The following is a 20,828-nucleotide window of genomic DNA, read 5'->3' on the forward strand; positions in this document are numbered from 1 at the left end:
TTATAAGGTGATAAATCTAAGAATACCCCTAGACTGGGTAACATATTCGGCCCTTGCCCTGGAACAGCTAAAGCATAAGCCTAAACCTAACTATTAACTTTATTTTAATGTTTGTTCAATCTTAAATCTACTTGAATGCCATGGATATAGTGATTAAATTTATTAGGATTGTTTTTAAAGGCCTGACCTTATACTTCTTTTATGAACTTATGCCTCTGCATGGGAGGCATTTTTATCAGCTTATAGACCTATCCAATAAGTATTTCACTTACTTGTGAAATGATTTCTCGCGACGGCTTATTTCCATGTTTAAATGTAACACGACTTGGCATTTTAAAATGCTCCATTGGGTCAAAACAAAGCCTTTTCTGAGGAGCCCAAACATGTCTGAAACTGCACTTCCAGTGGCTTCAAAATACTGAGTCAACTAATGTCCAATTTTATATAAATATCCACAACTGCAAGGATATAGTTAGTGCAGGTGCAGTGAACTTTGAGCTGCCTTGTCAGGTTAGATTCATGACCCGACTATAAACTGTCAGATTGGTGGTTCGCAAGGCAGGGTTTGCAACACAAAATACACCATCTCTCGGATGGACGTTAAGCTGAGCGTCCCATCTGTTGGCATTTGTTAAAGACCCCACGGAGTCCGTTGGAAAGAGTCAGTAAGTTATCTCCTGCAATCCAAACAAATTACAAATTCCTGGCCAAATACATTCAATCGAGAGCCTGGCAGGTTTGGCTGGCTGAAATGTATACATCGCACTGATGCTTACACACCTGAATCTTTCCCCTTTATGCACAAGGTAAACACAGATTGCCCCAAAAATCTCTAGACAATGAAAAAAAAAGTTTTTGGTTTTTCAATGAAAGTTTTTCACTTCAAACAACTATTAACCTGGGAAGGTAATAACGTTTAGTTCTGCATGCATAGATAATTGAAGAATTATGATACCATACATGAGTTAAAGCCATTACTGAAATAACTGAATGACTTATTACAGGATGTCATGCCACAAAGAGTAAAGCTGCTTTCAAAATGGCATCAAAGTATCCCTGGAACCCTCTTGGGCCTAGTAAAGAGATATGGTGTACACAGACATTGTTAAAATGGATGACGAGATCACAGATGTCATGGTCACAATGAGTCCTTCTCCTTTTCACCTCAGGAAGGGTGGCTGTTGGACCTTCCTCTCAACCTCGGGAAAATTATGGGATGGAGTTCACCCCTGGGACTGTTATGGTTTTGCCTGGTCAACTGAGACCTGGAGATTCCTGAAAGGCAAAAAAAAAGCTTTCCTGGTACTGCTCGCTCACCCAGTTAAACATCCCAGCTGCAACCATGTGCCAATTTTTTGAGAGACCGATTAGTTGTGTTTGATGGTCAGGGCTATAAAATTGTTTTTTTGCTACAAAATCCAAGAAATTAAATGTGTTTGCCCCTCTGAGATTGCTGACTTTGATCTCCATCACAATCAGATCCAACTTCAAAGTGCAGTTCCGGCACAGCGCCGTCAGGGGGTGATGGATCCGAGAGCACACCTTAATTGAATGAGAACATTAAGGACTGGCTGTACAGCCTGGTTTTCGATTAAAAAGAATGCTTAGATGTTAGAGGCAATAAAAAAGAAAAATTGAAAAGCGTCGTTGGTGCCCAATGAGAGCCTAGGGAAGCACTCCTCGTAAAATCTTGATTTTTATTCCTGCAGTTGTATTCTGAGCTGTTATGAACTCAACGAGGATTTAAATTAGCAGTGACAATACAAGCGAAAAACAACTTGTGTGAGAACATATGAATGCGTGCGTTCACACCGCAAGCAACTACTCCAATGCATCCAATGTGCAGACATGAAAAGAAAAACTTTATACACTTGATGAACTGGATTGTGGTTGCATTCCGTAAGCATCTAAATAATGCAATTAAATCAAGAATTAGTGATTCAAATAAGCACTTTATTTAAAAGTTTACAGCAATCATAATTTTTTTTATGTAAATATAGCAAAGGTTGCAAAATAAGAGGTGGGAGAGGCGGGTGTTAGCATTGCCGAGCAACAAGTTCAATTGTAAGCTCCATTGTCTTGGGTCACGCGACCAAAATTGAGCAGACCAAGCCTGCACGGCCGACTTTTATTCGTGGACATTTTAGTTCATGGAAATTTTTTGACGGTTTTGTGATCCCCACCCCCAATGGGATATTGGCTTTGAGTTGCAGTCGTGTGCAAAATTTCAGCTTTCTCGTCAATCTAAAAGGTACTAAACATTTATATTAGTGAGTGAGTCAATGGTTAAAAAGAGCTTTATATATTAAATAAGATTGAAAGTAATTGTCCATGAAATCCATTTACTACAACCACTGTGACCCTGTTCTCACCTATCTCCGACACTGCCTCTCCTTGTGCTCTGGTGGCATCCCTTTATTGTTCTCCCACTGCATTCCAATCACCCCATTTTGACTATTGATCCATTCCATCTGTTGTCCTGCTCTTCCATGAGCCTCGCCAACTGTATGACAGAAAATCACTAATGCAAAAATCCTTCCAAAAGGGTAGCAATAACTTCCAAGATAAATATATACGAGTTATCTTACAAGGAAGTTCAACCAAGGAGGAGGCCATTAGGCCAATTGTGCCTGCACAACGGTTGACAACATATGGTTGTTTATCCGTGTTCTGTCGTTTTTCAATGTTGAGCGTCAAGCGAGAAGCAGCACGTACCATTTTTTTTAAATATTTTAAAGTATTTTCGTTTTAAAGCATTTGATATGACTCAGCTGGGGGCAGGTTCAAACATCTGACCTCCCAGACGCAGAGTGGTGGCTCTACCATTACACTATCGACTACCCAATGAACCAATAAATATGTTAGAGTACATCTAACAATTACAGAGAATGTACATCTAATGGCAAAGAAAGCAAAAGACTGTCGTCAATGTAACACGAGTATTTTGCGCACGCACGCACGCACGCACGCACGCACAGTTTCTTTTAACCACCCTTCCTCAACAAGAAAATCATTTTCTAACGAGTTAGTTTTTTTTGAAGGGATTCCAAAATAATGCTAAAAAGTTTTTTTTTAATGCAGTTGGGATGCTTGCGTAGTGACACGATTCAACACAATTTGTCTGACATCACCAACATAAGTAGCAGCACCGTGTGAGACATCCACACACTGAATTTTCATTTTGAACAAATACTTGTTTTTTAACTTTTAATGAATGCTTGTTCCCATCGCCGGAGGAGAGGGAATTGCATTTGGGTCTGTTTGTTACTTGGCAGGTTTTATTTTATTTTTGACAAGTATGTTGATTGCCTCCAATTGTTTGTTCGTGTGTTTGTTTGTCTGTCCGCTCGCCTCGAACCCAAACCGCTCAACCGATCGTTCTGAAATTTTCAGAAATTAATGTCACCGACCCTGCGACGGTCTCGCATTCAAGTTTCGTAAAATTTGGTCGACCAAAAAGGTCTACATAGGCTCAAATAGGCCAATTTGTGTCAAATTTTCTAAAATCCTCAATTTTCATCCGATTGACTTGAAATTTGAAGAGCATTTTCATGTCCGGTCACTGAATTCAACTACCAATTAATTTTAAGGTGAAAAGGTCAACACAGGCCTGATTTTTAAAATTGATAGATAGGGCCAAACACTAAATATATCACATAATCTCAAAAAATTGTGGACGAGTTGTGACAAAACAAGGTGGATGAGTTGGATGGGTGATAAGAACAAGCAGATTGGATTTTGGTTCGGATCCAGCCCATCAGTGGGATACAAAATGTGAACTGTTCCACCTGGCAGAGGTATGCGCTCTACCGAATGCCATTCTACCACTCCATGAGTGATTTTTCATTTGTTTGTTCGTCTTGCTGTCTGTTGTTTGTCCGCACAGAATTTTAGTGTTTTCTCCGCAACCTCTTGTCGGATCGAGATGAAATTTTCACCATAGGAGCGACTACTCATGCAGAATGTTTTATTGACAATTATGATGTAATAGGTCACATGGTGTGGCAGCCATGTTGGAAAAATGGAAAAACTTTGGACCTCTATCTCTGAAACTGCACCAAGGATAAAATTGAAACTTGGCACATGGAAAGTACTACTCATGGGGAATAAGTGATTTTTTTTTGATGTTAGAGGTGTCTTCGTTATGACATCATAATTGCATATGTGAAATGTAACATGTGATCAGTATGAAAATTTTTGAGGGTCCTCTCGGGATAAAATGCTCTGCATAAAAAAGATGACGTCATCAGTCACGTGATTCGGCAGCCATATTGTTTTTTTGTTTTTTTTTAAACCTTCAAAATCTTCTCTGAAGTGGCTGAACAAATTGAGATGAAACTTTACACATATGACTGCCTATCCATGAGGAACAAAAGGTTCACACATATGACATCATAGGTCACATGGTTTGGCAGTCATATTGGATTTACGCTAAAACCTACAATATATTCTCCAGAATGGCCGGACAGATCAAGGGGAAACCACATAAATGTTCCCCAATCCTTAGGCATACAAGTTTGTACAGGAATAATTGATAGGTCACATGGTTTTGCAGGCATATTGGATTTAAGAAAAATATTAAATAATATTTTCTCTGGAACCACTTCATTAAATTGACGTGAAACTTCACAATTATGATCTGGTAATGATGGGGAACACAAGTTTTAAATTTCAACTTGATCGGACACATGGTCTGGCAGCCAGAATTTTTTTTTTTTTTTTAATCTCGATTCTTTTTTATTTTTGAATAAGGCTCACTTGGCCGTCCATGCCTGTATGGGTTTGAGGGGAGAGGAGTCGCAGCTGAAATGTGAATCCTATCCAGGTTCCTCCTGATGACTTCATCTTTGCTTTTTGCTTGTTCGGGTTCCTTCTGATTATTCCAATATAGTATAATTATGTACCAGTTTGGTCTTTCATTTGATTTGAATTTAATTTAATCCAATACTAAATTCAATTGAATAATAATGAAAAACGTCATGGGTCAAGGTCAAGCGTCCAACCAAAGCAGGGTTGCATTAAAGTGGGATGTCTTGGTGCCCGGTCATCACTGCCAGCAGTTACAAAGTGGTAGTTCTAATTATATCTCTTATTAATTATGTAACACAGCAGTGCACAAACACCGCACAAAACTCCACAAACTCTACAGAAAACAAGTCCTGGCAAGGGTCTGCAATCTTTAATTGCTCTTTTTATTGTTGGATATGATTCACAACACTTACCCTCGCACGGGATACGTTTGTGATCAGATTGGGTTGTGGGGGAGGGGAGGGGCCTTTGTGTTGGTCTTAAACAGCAAGCCATCAGGGAGCCTTAAAACAGACAAAAGGATATTGGGATGGCTCACAAGTAAAGGTGCTGTGAGTGAGTGATGCAGACATTGTTACAGAGAAATGGTTTTAAATTCTATCATTATGAAATAATTCCAACTGCATTTCATTACTTAATATTGGCATTACAAGCTGTTAGGTCATGATAAGAAGGTCATCATAAGGTTTAAAACGTCCCAAAAGTACTTGAATTTCGATTTAGTTTAGTCACCATTTTGGATTACAGCAAAAGATGTAATGGATCTTTTCTCAAACTGCTTTCCTGATAAATGCAAAACTTAAAATTTGTAATCAACTACCCAAGAGAAATACAGCTTTTTAACAATGATGTCATCAGTTACGTGATATGGCAGTCATATTGGATCATAAGCAAACCTTTAAAATTCACCTTCTCTGAAACTGCTGTACTGATGAATGCGAATCCTAAAATATATGATCGACTTCCGGTGGGAATGTTTCATTAAAATAAGCTGGGCAAAACAATATGGCAAACAGTGATGTCATAATACAGAGAGTTGGCAATATCTTGAAAAATGTGAACGATAGACACCTTTGAGTAGCACCTTATCAAATAGGGCTAATTTTGACACAACAATAAGTGACATCATACTAGAAATGGGAAATAACTTGAAAACTAAGGCTCAGAGACAGAAGGGAGTTGCACTACTGTGAACATCATGTCAATACTTCTCCTCCGCCTCCTCCTCCTCCTCTTTCCTTTACAAGGGGTGAGGTCCGATGGCACAAGGCTTCTGCCCTGCCTTGACCACAAAACTCATCCACCTCCCTCTGTCCTCAGCCAACTCTCTCCACTCTCCAACCACCCTTTCCTAACTGATATCCTTCCTCACACAATCCTCCCATCTCAACGGCAGTGTACCTCTTTTCGTACTACCTCGCTCCCTCAACCTATCCAGTCTTTTTGCCATTCTCTCTTCCCCCCATCTGCATAAAATGTCCAGCCCATCTCAGCTGGCATTTCACCAATCTCCCCATCAAATGCATCTGCACACCAATCTCCTCCCTCAGTTCATGCATCCTCCTTCTATCCTCCCTCTTCACTCCAGAAATCCTCCTTACACAGTTATTCTCACATACCCACAGTGTCAGTTGTTATCCATCAGTGCCACCGTTGCAAGACCATAAATGTCAGCCGGCATTTCACTTGACATCAGAACCTTCCCTTTCAATTTCCTTGATATCTATATGTCTGCCATTACTCCCTCCACCCTTGTCCATGCAGTTATACCCAACTGATTGCTCCTCCGCACCTCTGCCTTCGACTTGACTTACCATCCCCAGTTACTATTCCGCCAGGATATTCAAGCCTATTACTCTGTTTGATCTCCTTCCACTCTAACCGTGTATTCATTTCTTTTCTCTGCTGCCCAACCCACATCACCTCAGTCTTCTCCATAGTCATCTTCAGCCCATGTTTCTCAAATACCTCCTTCCACTCCCCCAGTACTTCCCACATCTCCCGCCCACTCACCACCACAACAGCCAGATTGTCCGTATGCAGTATCCTCCCCATACTCTTACGGATCTGGAAGCCATGAGCACTCAACATACAGGTCCTATAGAACAGTTATATCTAATCGGTAAGTATGTGTTTCTAGTTAGGGTCCCATCCCTGGTCTAATGGGAATTAAATGTTCATGCACTGCGGAATTATTTTGATAGTCAAGGTTTTCTTTTATTTTTACATCAACGATAACTACAACACGCCTTCACCTCACTTCCTCACACCGACGCCATTGCCTACGTGCATGTCAGCATGTACGTGGGCGGAGTTCATGAGGACCTGATGTCTCTCTCGCCTAATCAGGGGGATGCGAGCGAGTTCCTCGGCGGTCGGCCAATGAGCACAGCCCACGCAGGATAATATTCCGCTCCTTGTCTGAGGGGCGGTCCATCGTGACTGCCTCACAATCCTTCACCCTCCACAACCAATGCTTCCTTACCCATACCAAATCCAGTTCTGTTCCATGTTGTCCGCTCTAAGTAATCTTGTGTCTTTCTCGCTTTTGAAAGAATGAACCGATTATGGCCATCCCATTCCTCGCCACCACCTCCACCAGCTCTTGACCCTGTCTAATCCTCGTTCTCCAAGCAAATTTACCAAAACATTCCTCTTCTCCCAGCTCCGTTACTCCCGCATACACGTTTACCCGTCTGGGGTGGACTATTTTGGGGCGGTGTGAAAGTTACCATGAAAATCGACGGGGGAGGGCACTTTGTCCACTCCAGCCAAGATAGGGTTAAAGTCCCCTGCAATGCAAGCATCATGTCTGCCTCAATCACTCCCATCATCCTCTCCAGTGTGTCCCTGAATAATTCCTGCTTCTTCACCCCAGTCCTTCCTGTTTGTGGCCCATATACCGACATAACACAAACCATTTGTCTCTGTACCACCAACCATGCCAAAACTATCCGGCCCTCCCATCATTCCACTCTGACCACTTGCTTGCTGATCTCTTCTGATACTATTATTCTCACACCATTATTCGTTCCATCCCTACCCACATGCAACAGCTTGTATCCTCCTACCAACCTCCTCACCCTATCTCCTTTCCATCTGGTCTCCAGCACACACAACACTTCCAAACTCCTTCTATGCATAATCTCCACCACTTTGACTCCTCTCCCCCACAGTAATCCCACATACAAACTACCTCGCCTGTCCTCGCTTCTGAACCAGTGCCCACCTGGCAGAGCAAGTACTATCTTGATTGGTTTGGAATGCTCAGGTCATCAGGTTTGGAATGGAATGCTCAGGGAATGCTTTTGAACCTGGTGTTGGCTGGAATGCTCAGGTCATCAGGTTTGGAATGGAATGCTCAGGGAATGCTTTTGAACCTGGTGTTGGCTTAACGGTTAGGGTGATGGCTTTGGATCCTAGGGTCCTGAGTTCAAGCCTGGTTGGCTGCTGAATTAACACCAGGGGGTTGACTCAGCCCCTCATCTTTCTGAGGTCGGCGAAATGAGGACGAGTGCAGCAACCAAAAGCCTGCACACAAAGGGAAGGGGTGTTGACAGATTTATTAAATCTGGTATTGGTGTGGAGCAGGCATGATGGGCCGAATGGCCTCCTCCTGTGCATAATTTCCTTGTAATCAATCAGCAGTGCTGCCCTGGCTGACCTGCTGGACCTATGACCCCAGCCTGTTATCATAATCCTGTGTGCGCACAAGCACACACGTCGCTCTTTCTCCACTCACTCCCCTCTCCCCCCTGCCCATCCCTCAACCTCCACACTTGACTCCTCGCCCCCACCCTCATGGCACTCCTCCCTACCCCCACCCATTCACTCCCTCTTCTCTTCCTCTCCCTCACCATCCCCTTCCTTTGTCCCACTCTTCCCACTATCCTTAATACAGGACATTAAATTTGTGCATATTCGGCTTACAACAAGTAAATGCTTTTCACAAAAATCACGGATCAAAAGTCACTCAGGTTGATCCTCATCATGCATGCATAAATACACTCCTCAATTCCCACACTCAGACCTCCTCGACTCCATGGGCATAAAGACCAACCACAGCTCGATCCACTCCACCATACGACGTGCTGAAGCAAGTCCACAGGCACAAAGATAGATCAACTGCTGCTCAATCGGCTGATTCACTCCACCGTAAAGTGGGCCAAAGCAAGTCGATGGGCACAAAGAACAACCACAGTTCAAACAGCCAACCAACTCCACTGTACTGTGGGACAAAGCAAGAGTCCATGGGCACAAAGATCTACAGCCACTCAAATGGCTGATCCACTCCACCGTACGGAGGCCGAATCAAAATAAAGACCAATTACTGCACCGTAGCCTCAAGAAAGAAACCAGACATTACAACACACACACACACACACACACACACACACACACACACACACACACACACACACACACACACACACACACACACACAAAAGAATGGGGTTGGGGATCATTTAATATTCCCTTTCAGACAGCCACAGAGGCTTAGGCATGAGAGAGCGATTTAAAAAGAAAAAAAAAATCCCCCAAAAATCCAACGTTTTTATCAAAAAATAATTTTTTTGCCTAAAACACTCATTGATAAACCTCTGAAAGATTTATGAAGATCTGTTTGGTCATCTTTGAGAAAAATGGTGACACACACACACACGTAAGTACTTACCAAAGCTATTTTATTTGAAGTTATAACCTTAACTTACAAGCAATTTACTGATTTCCCGACTGCCTGTATCATCCGCTGCACTGCAAGTCTGAACAACCACCAATAAATTATTTTAATGCTTATTTATGATGTATTTTATATATAATATTTATTTATTGTATTTTTATGTAAATACCTCCCTTAATTAAAGTCCATAAATACATATATATTTAATGAATAATGTTAATTAAGGAATTCACTTCGCTAAAATAATTAATTCATTTTTATTATATCAAATGCAATGCAATAGGAATTTGTTTACATGAAAACCAACCAAACCTAAATAAAAGGTGACGATGGAGTCCAAAGACATTCTCACAAGACCTGATCAAACAATCAGCCAAATATCCTCTGTTTAACATGATGGGAAAAAAACCTTCTCAGCACGTTCTACAAAATCATCCTTCACTGAACAAATTCTTGTAAATCTAAGTAGCTGAGATGAAAGGACATTGTAACCCATTTTTATTGGTACATTGCTTCCTGGAAAGGTGAACAAGACTACATGGAAACTGAAATCATCAACTTTACAATATACACTTGTACGAAAACCATTCTGTCCAACTCGAACCAACACATCCAGATATGCAGCAACTGTACAATCATTACCACTCCTGTTTGCGATCAGGCTATCTGGATAAATCTTGTGAAGCTGCCTTTCAATAAAATTATCGTTCACCACACAAATATCATCTATATAATGACATGGATGAGATAATATTTTCACTAATCCTGATTTTTTTTTCTCTTTCATTAGTTTCTGCATGATACATGAACAAAGCAAGTCCATGAGCACAATGATCAACCAATCTAAAATGTGGATACTACCTGACCTAAAATGTGGATTATAAATCCAGCCCTATTTTTACCCTGATCCATCCATCACTCCACTATTTTGTTACCATTCAGGTGAGCTACAGGACCATTGGTCCTCTATTTTTAAATTTTTGGAAATGTTCATTTTTTAAAATTGTTCTTTATTTTGTGAACCAATTGTTCAAATCAATGAGATGAAACTATTTTTATGGGTGGAATCACTTTGTAAAGGATAAAGTTTCTCACAATGCACATAATTTAATAAATATCAATGTGCATGATAATTCCAGCCAATGACATGATGTACAGATAATTGTGTTTACATGATTTACACACATTGCAGAGCTCTTCTATCTTTGACAAATTCTCACATTATCATGGAATTATATCACCTTGCAAGTAGTCATGAAGTACTTGATAGAAATATCACATACATAAAACTAGAAGGACACTCGGTTGAGCCCATACCTCCAACACACAATTCCTGATCCACGAGAACATATTCGGGCCCATTTTTGAAATATCATGCCATAGACAGTACTACATCGTTTTGGGCCCTATCTCTCAATGGTGAAGAATCACTTTAAATATTAAATAATTCTCATATCCAGATCCGGATGCGTTTCTTCACCAAAATCAAATCAATTCATCCTTGTCAAACAACCAACCTGTCCACCAAGTTTCATCCGGATCTTTTTGAGATGTCGTTTTTGGCCCCAATCTCTCAATGGTGAAGAATCACCGAAAAAATTATAGTAGCCGGATCTTCACTAAAATCTAAACAGTTCGTCCTTGTCACACACCCAACCTATCCACAAACTTTCATCTGGATCAGTCAACAACTTTTTGAGATATCCTGCACACAAAGAAACAAACAAAGAAACAAACAAACAAACAAGAAAAAGACATTTTGCAGAGCATGATACTTGCAGAATCAACCCCCCCCCCCCCCACCCTCTTCTAAGATTGCTGCGGATACATCAAGTTGTCCATTACATGAAGATTAAAATTGACAATCCTAATTAAAACTCAGGTCAAACAGATGAAAATTGATTATTTTACAGATCGATGATTTTAGAAGTTTAACCTTGAGTTGACCTTTGACCTTTTGACCTCAAAAATAGTTGGTTTTCAAATTCAGTGATGAAATTTTGCAATTGCTGTTTAATCTCCAGGCTAATCAGATGAAAACTGACGATTTTTCAGATGAAATTTGATGATTTAAGAAGTTTGACCTTGAGTTGACCTTTCACCTTTTGACCCAAAAAACTGTTTGTTTCCCAATTCAGTGATTCAATAGGCAAATCTTGTTCAAATTTCAAGTGAATCGGATGAAAAATGACAATGTTAGAAATTTGACCTCAAGATTGATCTTTGACCTCAAAATCAATTGGCTTCTCAGTTGAGACTACCTCAACAACTTGGTCCAAAGTTGAACCAAAGCGTCCCGAGCAACCATCACAATCTCCAAAGCACTAGGTCATAAGATGTACCTACCACCCGAGTTTGGTCAAAATCCGCCCACGTTTACTACCAATTATGCCGATGACAAACGAACAAACATCCAAACAAACATCCAAACAAACAGACAGAATTACTGACAAGAATTTCGGCGACCCAACAGACAAAAAGGGGTGAAAACATAACCTGCTTCACCTACGGTGGCAGAGGTAACAAACATGTGGCAATACAATACCGAAAATTCCCAGGAACAGGTTTTTATTTGATGTACCAATACCATACTTCATACATACATACAGTGTGATTTCTCATTAACCAGTTTCTTGGCAAGAGTCATACTGGGTGGTTGGGCATTGCCTTCCCAGCGTTGTTTGTCCATGCTCTATCATTTTAAATGCGGAGTGTCAAGCAAAGAAGCAGCAAGTGCCATTTTAAAAGTATTTTGGTATAACTCGGATGTGATTTGAACCACCGACCTCGCAGACTCAGATCGGACGCTCCAACCATCACGCCACTATGTCTGGTCAGGAACAGGTTACGCAACTCGAATTCCCTGAAATAAGCTGATCTATGTCATCCTCATCAAGCTTGTATGATTGCAGTGTACACTCTCCACGATGTAATAACACAGTAAACATTTAGTTGTGGAGGAACAATGAATGAAATTGTGTGAGGTGAGGTTAAACCAGAAAAACGATCACAAAACTGTCCATCAACAAAATCTGGCCGATGGTGCGTCAGTCCCTCGGCCAGTAGAGGAGCAGAGCTTGGGCGACAGATAAATAGAGCTGATACTGCTCACTCATTCTTCATTTAATTGATTTATTTATCTGCTTGCAGAATGCAAGCACAATCCACGAGGAGAGTACTACTGCACTCTCTGATAAAAACATCCACAATTACATAACGACGGTTGAACCATTAATGTGATGCTGCTATGATTGGCCGATTCTGCACAACAAAAACATGTAAATTGGAAAATTCAAACTAATCAAAGAAAAAGTGTTTGTGTTGATATTGTTTACAGGATACAGACTGGAATGCAAGTTCTATCAATGGAAGGGCAATGTAAGAATAGATGAGGTTTTCTAAAATTTATTTGGGGATTTTAAAATCTGTGATGAGTCTCAGCAGAAGGTTTAAAGTTAAGTGAGCTTTACCCAACTCTTGCAATACATCTGCTGTTCCATCACATCTACCTGTAGTCACATTCATTCTTGTATTAAAATCTCAGTCTGTGAAGTTATAGCTTGAAGTTAGGTTAATTACAAGAGCCGAGGCTGCGTGAGACCGCCAATTGGATTATACATTGTTGATTGAAAGACAAGAGTACTGGATTTTTCTGAACATTTTCATCAGGACATTTTACTTTAGCACATACCACTCAGATATTCTTGGTGTGGCCCAGAAATGAAAATGACAATGTGATAAGTCTGGACTCTATGGAGGATGACTGAGAATTTCCCTCCCCATTGAATCTGATGTTGTAGTCATCACATTTGCCATGTAAGGGTGAGCATTAATGTGCAGTTAATTAACACTCTGAGACTGGATACTTGACCATCATCTGCATATTGTTCATCTCACTTCATTGCATAACACTGTGGCCTATACATTGATGTTGTTTTTCCCACGTTCTTGAAATTCCACATTACTTATACCATTCAGGTCCCAAAACACTTTGGGCACCAGCCTTTACCTGAAAACTTAAACTTAAATAAAAAATTGGGAGTGGCAAGAATGATATCGTCACTCCATGCTGGCTCTGTTTGACACTGGCATGAAATGATGGACGTAGGATCTCACGTCACAATCCTCTTCACGTCATTACTTTCCTCAATATATCATCTGTTGCTGGAGGCTCCCTCCCTCACCACCCTCATTCCATCTAGTAGTGTTCCACAAGCTGTGTTGAAATCACCAAAAGGGTTTTCAACAAATGTGAGATCTTTTCATGCACACCTCACACTAACCTTGTTAAATTTTGTGGGAGACGGAATTATTGCTTCCACACTTCCAACACTTGCATCCACTTCTGCAACTTCAAGTGTGGTGATCAGGTCAGGTCAGGTCAGGTATGGGAGCATGGGACAGAGCAGCACGTCGCTGTGTCCACTTTCCGCCGGTATCCAGTGGCCTCTGTCTGCCCATCCTCCAGGCAGATGGCTAGCCCATCCCCATCTCCTTGAGATACCGATTATCAAAAAACAGGAAATATCAGGTGATCTTTAAAATCAGCTCTTCATTACGTTTAACACTGTAAGACCGCATTTTATGTCTGGGATGCGTTCCTGAAAAGTGCGATGAATAACAAAACGACATAAATCAAAGCAATTTTTCTCATTAGATTAATTAATGGAATAAATGTGGGATGCATTTTTTGTGTATACATTGTCGAGGCTCGTATGAGAGCAAACACAACGCACAACACACAACAAGGGGAGTAGGAGACAAGAGGGGCGGGAGAGGGAAGGATAAAACAGTGGGGAACAGAGACATGAGGAGATCTGTGGAAGGGAAAGGGATGGGGCAGGGAACATGGGGTATACAAGATGGACACCCCAGGGGCTTTCAGGAAGCAAAGCAGGGAATTTGAAGGAGGTGGGTTTGGGGTGGATTAACGGGGGGTAGAAAAGATCGAGGATTTGGATGGGGGAAGAAAGAGGTGGTGACGGACAGCTGTTTTGAAGGCCTGGAGGGAAGAATGGGATTGAAGAGAGTGGGGGAGTTTATTCCAAGGATGGGAAGAAAGAGGAATGAACGAGTGAAGGTGAACAGTGATTCGTGATTTTGGTCGTTTTACCAGAAGGGGGTGGTGGACCTTGAGCACCCAGCGGAAATATGGAGGGGACATATCGCAGACAGAGGAGGGGAGGTGAGACCGGAGAGGAGATGGTAGAAGACAGAAAGACCACAGACCTGCCTGTGGTGAGAGAGTGAGAGATCCAAAGATAGCTTCACCGCAGGAGATACCAATGATTCTAAATGCCTTGGTTTCCACAGTGTGAAGCCGAGAAAGGTGAGAGGCAGGAGCGCCAGCCCAGAGGGGAGAGTAGTACTCCATCAGCCTGGAGAAAAAAGCTTTGGATGTGGTCAGGAGTTCAGGTTGGCCGAGGAAAGATGTGACACGATGGAGGAATCCCAGTCAGCGACTGGCTGTGGAGGGCAGGTTGGAAATGTGGCTTTCCCAGGAAAGATAATGGCAGATTGTGAAACCCAGAAGCTTGATGAAAGGACTTCTTCCAGAGGATTGTAGAGAAAGGAGATGGGGGGGTGGGGGTTCCAAACAGTCATTCTGGAGAGACATCGTGAGAGTGTGAGATTTGTCTGGATTGAAAGACATGTTCCACGTGTTGGACCAGTTTGTTATTTTATCCAGATCTGCAGTGAATGAAGAAGCTGCTGCTTGCCCGTCTGAGGGTTGACAGATGGTACGGCAGAGGGTGGAGTCATCAGCAAAGAGATAAAGAGGATTTTACAGACAGTCTGAGAGATCATTGATGAAAAGCAGATAAAGAACAGGGCCCAGAACACTGCCTTGAGGAACTCCAGTCTGGACAGGAAGGGAGGATGAAAGAACTCCATTTAGGGCCACATGTTGACTGTGATAGGAGAGGAAGTCTGTGAGCCATGCGTGAAGATGACCTTGGATACCGTAGGAAGAGAGCTTGGTGAGCAGGGCAGGGTGCCAGACCGTGTCAAAAGCACGCGACATGTCTCTGGAGATGGCTCGGATTTAATGTCTGACATCGAGTACCTCCATCCATTGTTGGGAGAGCAGACACAGCATATTCAGTGTAGCGTGACCTGATCTGAAACCAAATTGATGATCGGAAATCAAGCCATTGGGGAAGAGGAAGGATTTAATGTCTGACATCGAGTACCTCGATCCATTGTTGGGAGAGCAGAAGCAGCATATCCAGGGTGGAGTGACCTGGTCTGAAACCAAATTGATGATCGGAAATCAAGCCATTGGAGAAGAGGAAGGATTTAATATCTGAAGTGATGATGGTTTCCATAACCTTGCTGATTGGGAGAAGGCCGATTGGTCTGTAGATGCAGGGATCTCTTTTTGCACCTTTTTATGCAGGGCAGTGATGTTTGCTGATTTCCAAGCAGATGGCAGATGACCTTGAGCAAATGAGAGGGTGAATAGAAGAGAGAGAGAGAGAGAGATGGTGAGCAAGAGCAGAGGAGCAGGTTTTCAGGCAACATGGGCTGATGCCGTCTGGACCGGTTGCAGAATCTGAGTCAAGGTTTGACAGCAAGCTCTCCACTTTGTCAGAAGAAAAGGATACAGAGTCCAGGGACAGTTGGGTGTGACTGGGTAAAGTGGGTAGAGATAGTGATGGGTTGCAGACACAAGATTTAGCTGCAAACACCGAGTTTAGGCATTCAGCCTTTTCACGTGTGGTGCCAGCAGTGTGGCCATTTGAGGTAAGGGAGGGATGGAGGGGGATCATCGACCAGAATCAGATTTGATTAGATGCCACCAGGATTTGGAGGAGGGACAGAGGTTTGAGAGTTCAAACTGGAGATTGGAAAGATGTTGTGTTCTGGCTCTCCTGAGGGTAGATACACACTTGTTCTGAGCTTTATGGAGGAACTGAGATTACCCTCACTTGGGTTTGCTTTCCGTGAAGCAAAGGTAAGTTATTTCAGGACAACTGCCTCACCACAAGCTTCAGTGAACCAAGGGCGGGAGGAAGGGTAGGACAACTGAAGACGAGAGGGGATAAATCTGTGCATGAGGGAGAGCAAGTTTCTTTGAAAGAATTCCCAGGATGAGTTGATGTTGGAGAAAGTAGTGATGGGAGACCAGTCTAGGAGTTTGATGGCTGCTTGGAGACCCTGTCAGTCGGCTTGAGTGAAATGCCAAGCTTGACGGCACCAGGGTGGTTCCCTGATAACAGCCACAGAGATGTCCACTTTAACAAGCATGTGGTCAGAAGAACCGATTGGAGTTGAGGAAGAGCAGCAGATATTTTCAGGGAAATTTGTCAAAATCAGATCCAAAAGATACAGAGTACCATTGGTTGAGATCCGGATCGGGAAGTTGACCGATCGAGTCAGTCCTAATGAGTCACAGAAGTCTTTTGCCGAAGTGCCATGACAGGGGAGAGAGGTACCCACACTGAGCCAACTGGCATGATGACAATTGAAGTCACCACGTATCAGGAAGAGAGAGTTTGGATGAGAAGATAGAGGTTGGTTCACGTTTTCGGATCGTGAAGTGTAAATGGAGTCATCACTGTTTGGTGGACAGCACAGCACACATTTTAACATGAAGTGGGAGTGAAGGGGAAGCCAGAACCATAGGTATTCCTGGGGGTGTGGGGGAGTGAGGGCAGTACATGGAGAGTGAGGAAGAGTCTTTGATGAAGAGAGCAACTCCTCCACCAGGACGAGGCTCAGGTCTGTCATACCGGAGGAGGGAGTAACCAGGGAGAGATACTTGGGAGACAGAAATGTCTTGGGGGAGGAAAGTTTCTGTTTGGCAGATAATGTCTGGTTTCTCAGTGGAAACCTGTATGGAAAGATCTGAAAGGTTTGAGCGAAGGCCCAAGATATTTGAGGTCCACGCTGTAAAGGAAGAGGTAGGGGAGGAGGCTTTGGGTGCAGGGGATGGGAGGGATGGGGAGGGTAAGACAAGGGAGGATGGGGGAAGGTAAGAAGAGTTGTTGAATGAGTGTTGGGATTGCAGAAGAGCTTGGGGAGGGGGCTGGATGAGGAGGAGAAAGGCTCTTTGGTGCTGCGTTGAGGAACAATGGGGAGTAATAAGAGAGGGGCAGAAGGCAGTTGAGGATTTGAGGTGGAGGAGAGAGGGCAGGGGACGGAGGCAGCTTTGTGGATGTGAGAGGGGGGGCAACTTTGAGAAGGGTGAGTGAGGGGATGAATGGAGGGAGAAGGGTGAGTGGGGAGAGTTGAGACAGAAAGGTGAGGGGGGAGTTTTTGTTTTAGAGAAAGGTGAGAGGGAAGCTTGGAGGGGGAAGAATATGATGGTTGCTTTCAGAGGGAGGGGTGAGGGGTGAATTGGCACTGAATTTAGGAACAAAAAGTATGATTGATGGAAAGCAAACATGTAACCTAATGTCACCACTTCACATATTATAGTTCGCTTTTTACAGCACGGCGACATCGCGCCGTTATTACCAATGACATTACCCTTTTATGATTAATGACAGTTACATTCAAGTACATATACTGTATTTACAAATACATAAATTGTTAAAAATTACCAGACATTATAAAATAAACCTCTTCGACAAGTGGTCGAATGCTCCCTCTCAGCCACACTACAACACAGTACATTTATTTATGTGCAATGCAAATTAGTTATTTTGGCAATTTTTGTGATCTCCTAATTTGGTACAGTACCGGTACTTCAACGATACATTCTGACGTCTTTATCAATCTTATAAGTTCTGAAAACGCTTGAGAATAAAAGGTATGGCCCTAAAAAGAACATAAGTGTGAGTTGAGGCAATGCATATTGAGTGGTGGTATTAATAACAGGACTACGTAACAAGGGGAGACATAAATTGGTGTTTCTCTGCACGCGTAGCGTAAAGTGGAGTGGAGCAATTGGTTCACTCTGTCTGTCTTCAGGCATCAGTCTATGATCGAGGAGATACATAATTTAAATTGAATGTTATATTTTGAACACGGTAGAACATGAATCAGTACACGAACCTGCAGTTTAGCAGTACCTTGGCTCTGAATTTGGCAAATTGTATGGAATCTCGTCCTGATCGCACATGAGCACAGAGTAAGGTAAATGTGTTTTTACTCTGCCTGTCTGGTGGTCAAACAATATTGAAAATCTTTCCAAACAGGAAACATTCTGTTGTTAAGGACATTGACACAAACAACAGGCAAGAACTAATTCAATGTGTGAAATAAGGTGGTGTGCAAGACGCTGCATCAACAGCGGTAAACTTCCGAAAAAAGTTTTTTGTGTTGTTTTTTTTCTACAGCCTTTAAAACTTTATTTCATTTCAATTTAACTATACACTTGCACACCACAGAACACAAATTGCCATGTTGGCACTTCAAAAAAGTTCCAGTTTGGCACTCCTTCAACAAAATATTATGCCATTTGAACCAATCAAATTTGCCACTCACTCGCTCAGCATTGGGGAATATCGAGATTCAGACAAAATGGTGACTCCGAGGAAATATATATCATGCTCTGAAACATAAAGCAAGAGTTAAAAAGAACCTTGCCATATCTATTTTCGCCAGACTGCATGGGGTAAGGTTAATACATCGCTCTATGAACTCTCCGGATTTACAAGTTCTATAATAAATAAATTAAAAAGTCCACATCAATCTTGAACAGCCTTCATAGCAATTTTAGCCAAGTGAGGTTCCAAGAACAGTGCAAATCTCTTCCAGAAGACCTGGATAAAGCAAACCAATCGTCGGATGTCTGGCACTTATCATTTGATGACAATGAATGCAAAATCCTGCATATTGGAAGAACTAACATCAAGGAAAGCTACAACATGAATGAAGTTGAGCTAAAAGAGGTCGAACATGAGAAAGACCTGGTGTTGTGATGGACAATGAACTCAATTTCCACAAACACTTCTTGGCAGTCATACTTTAAGTTAACCAAATACTTGGAATTATTAAAAGAACATTTTCCCACGTTACAAGAGAAGTACTAACAATTGGCTTCACAACCCTTCACAACCCCACATTGAATCTGGGAACATCATCTGACATACAAAACATAAAGTTGATGGAGGAAGGATTGAGAAAGTCTAGTACATGAACTGCGAGGACTCCCATATGAACGTTCGTTAGAAACTCCAAATCTCCCCTCGATGTACTACATGCACCGCAGAGGTGATGTGATCACAGCAGTGTACAAGCTGCACCATGTGAAAACTACAAGTACCAACAAACCTCTTTTTCTCAACTACAAAAAGCACTACAACACAGGGCCACCCCAGAAAATTGTACAAGAAGAGATCCAGGCTTGATGCCAGGAGCAAGTTTATATTATCCAGAGGATGATCCAGGAATTGAACAACCAATGTTGTAGGCTGGGGGCCAGTGGGACCTTCCTTGCACCCCCCCAACCTGCGACAATTTTTCACTGATATCACAGTGTTCATATATATCCCAAGTATCAGAAAAAAAGATGTTCCCAGAAAAATAACTCATTTGCACTCTGCTTCATTAAGCTGTTTCCATGGCAACCAATCAAAAATAGATGAATCTCACAAAGATCAGCAAAATGTCAATATCTATGTCAAATATAAACATAAAATCACAAAGTTGGTGTCAAATTAAAGCTTATACATTTACGTATTAAAATATATTTTGTTTATGCAAATTAGCTCATTTGCATATTATTTGAATTTGACTTAAAGACAATAATTCCCACAAAAATGCAAGAATTTCCATTTTCTTTCCTTGTAATTACCACACATGTCAGTTTTTTGTCAAAAAAACATTACTTAAGTGTTGCCAGATACAAGCCAGGTTGGCAAAAAATATAATACGGAATAGGCAAAGCCGAGAAGTGAACGTAGAATTCTTCTTGCATTCGCTTCTTAAATATATCAAATTAAAGTCTTTTTGCTATGAAAAAAAAATATTACCTCAACATTATTTCACAACAACAACTACAACGCCTAGAACAGGATCTCATCTGAAAAAAAAAAAATCCTCAACATTACCTTCACAACGACAACTACACCGCCTCGAACAGGATCTCATCTGAAAAAATAAATATTACCTCAACAACGACAACTACACCGCCTAGAACAGGATATCATCTAAAAAAATTAATATTACCTCAACATTACTTTCACAACGACAACTACACCGCCGAGAACAGGATATCATCTGAAAAAATAAATATTACCTCAACATTACCTTCACAACAACTACTACACCGCCTAGAACAGGATCTCATCTGAAAAAATAAATATTACCTCAACATTACCTTCACAACGACAACTACACCGCCTAGAACAGGATATCATCTAAAAAAATAAATATTACCTCAACA

General features: G+C 41.8%; 1 protein-coding gene and 1 long non-coding RNA gene across 3 annotated transcripts in view; one reads left to right on the forward strand and one right to left on the reverse strand.

The window, feature by feature from the left end:
* The window catches only part of LOC147022743 (uncharacterized), a 684,736-nt gene that overhangs the window by 492,865 nt on the left and 171,043 nt on the right, over positions 1-20,828 (reverse strand). The window lies entirely within an intron of this gene.
* LOC147022748 (uncharacterized) overlaps positions 1-20,828 on the forward strand; it is a 71,795-nt gene that overhangs the window by 40,279 nt on the left and 10,688 nt on the right. For both annotated transcript variants that reach the window (XR_015059893.1, XR_015059894.1), the window contains exons 2-3: positions 1,170-1,302; positions 10,281-10,432. This is a non-coding gene — a long non-coding RNA (uncharacterized LOC147022748). The remainder of the gene's footprint in view (positions 1-1,169; positions 1,303-10,280; positions 10,433-20,828) is intronic.

This window comes from Eptatretus burgeri, chromosome 7 (assembly GCF_056783735.1).
Source record: "Eptatretus burgeri isolate ZD-2024b chromosome 7, Ebu_testis_v1, whole genome shotgun sequence".
Taxonomy (NCBI): domain Eukaryota; kingdom Metazoa; phylum Chordata; class Myxini; order Myxiniformes; family Myxinidae; genus Eptatretus; species Eptatretus burgeri.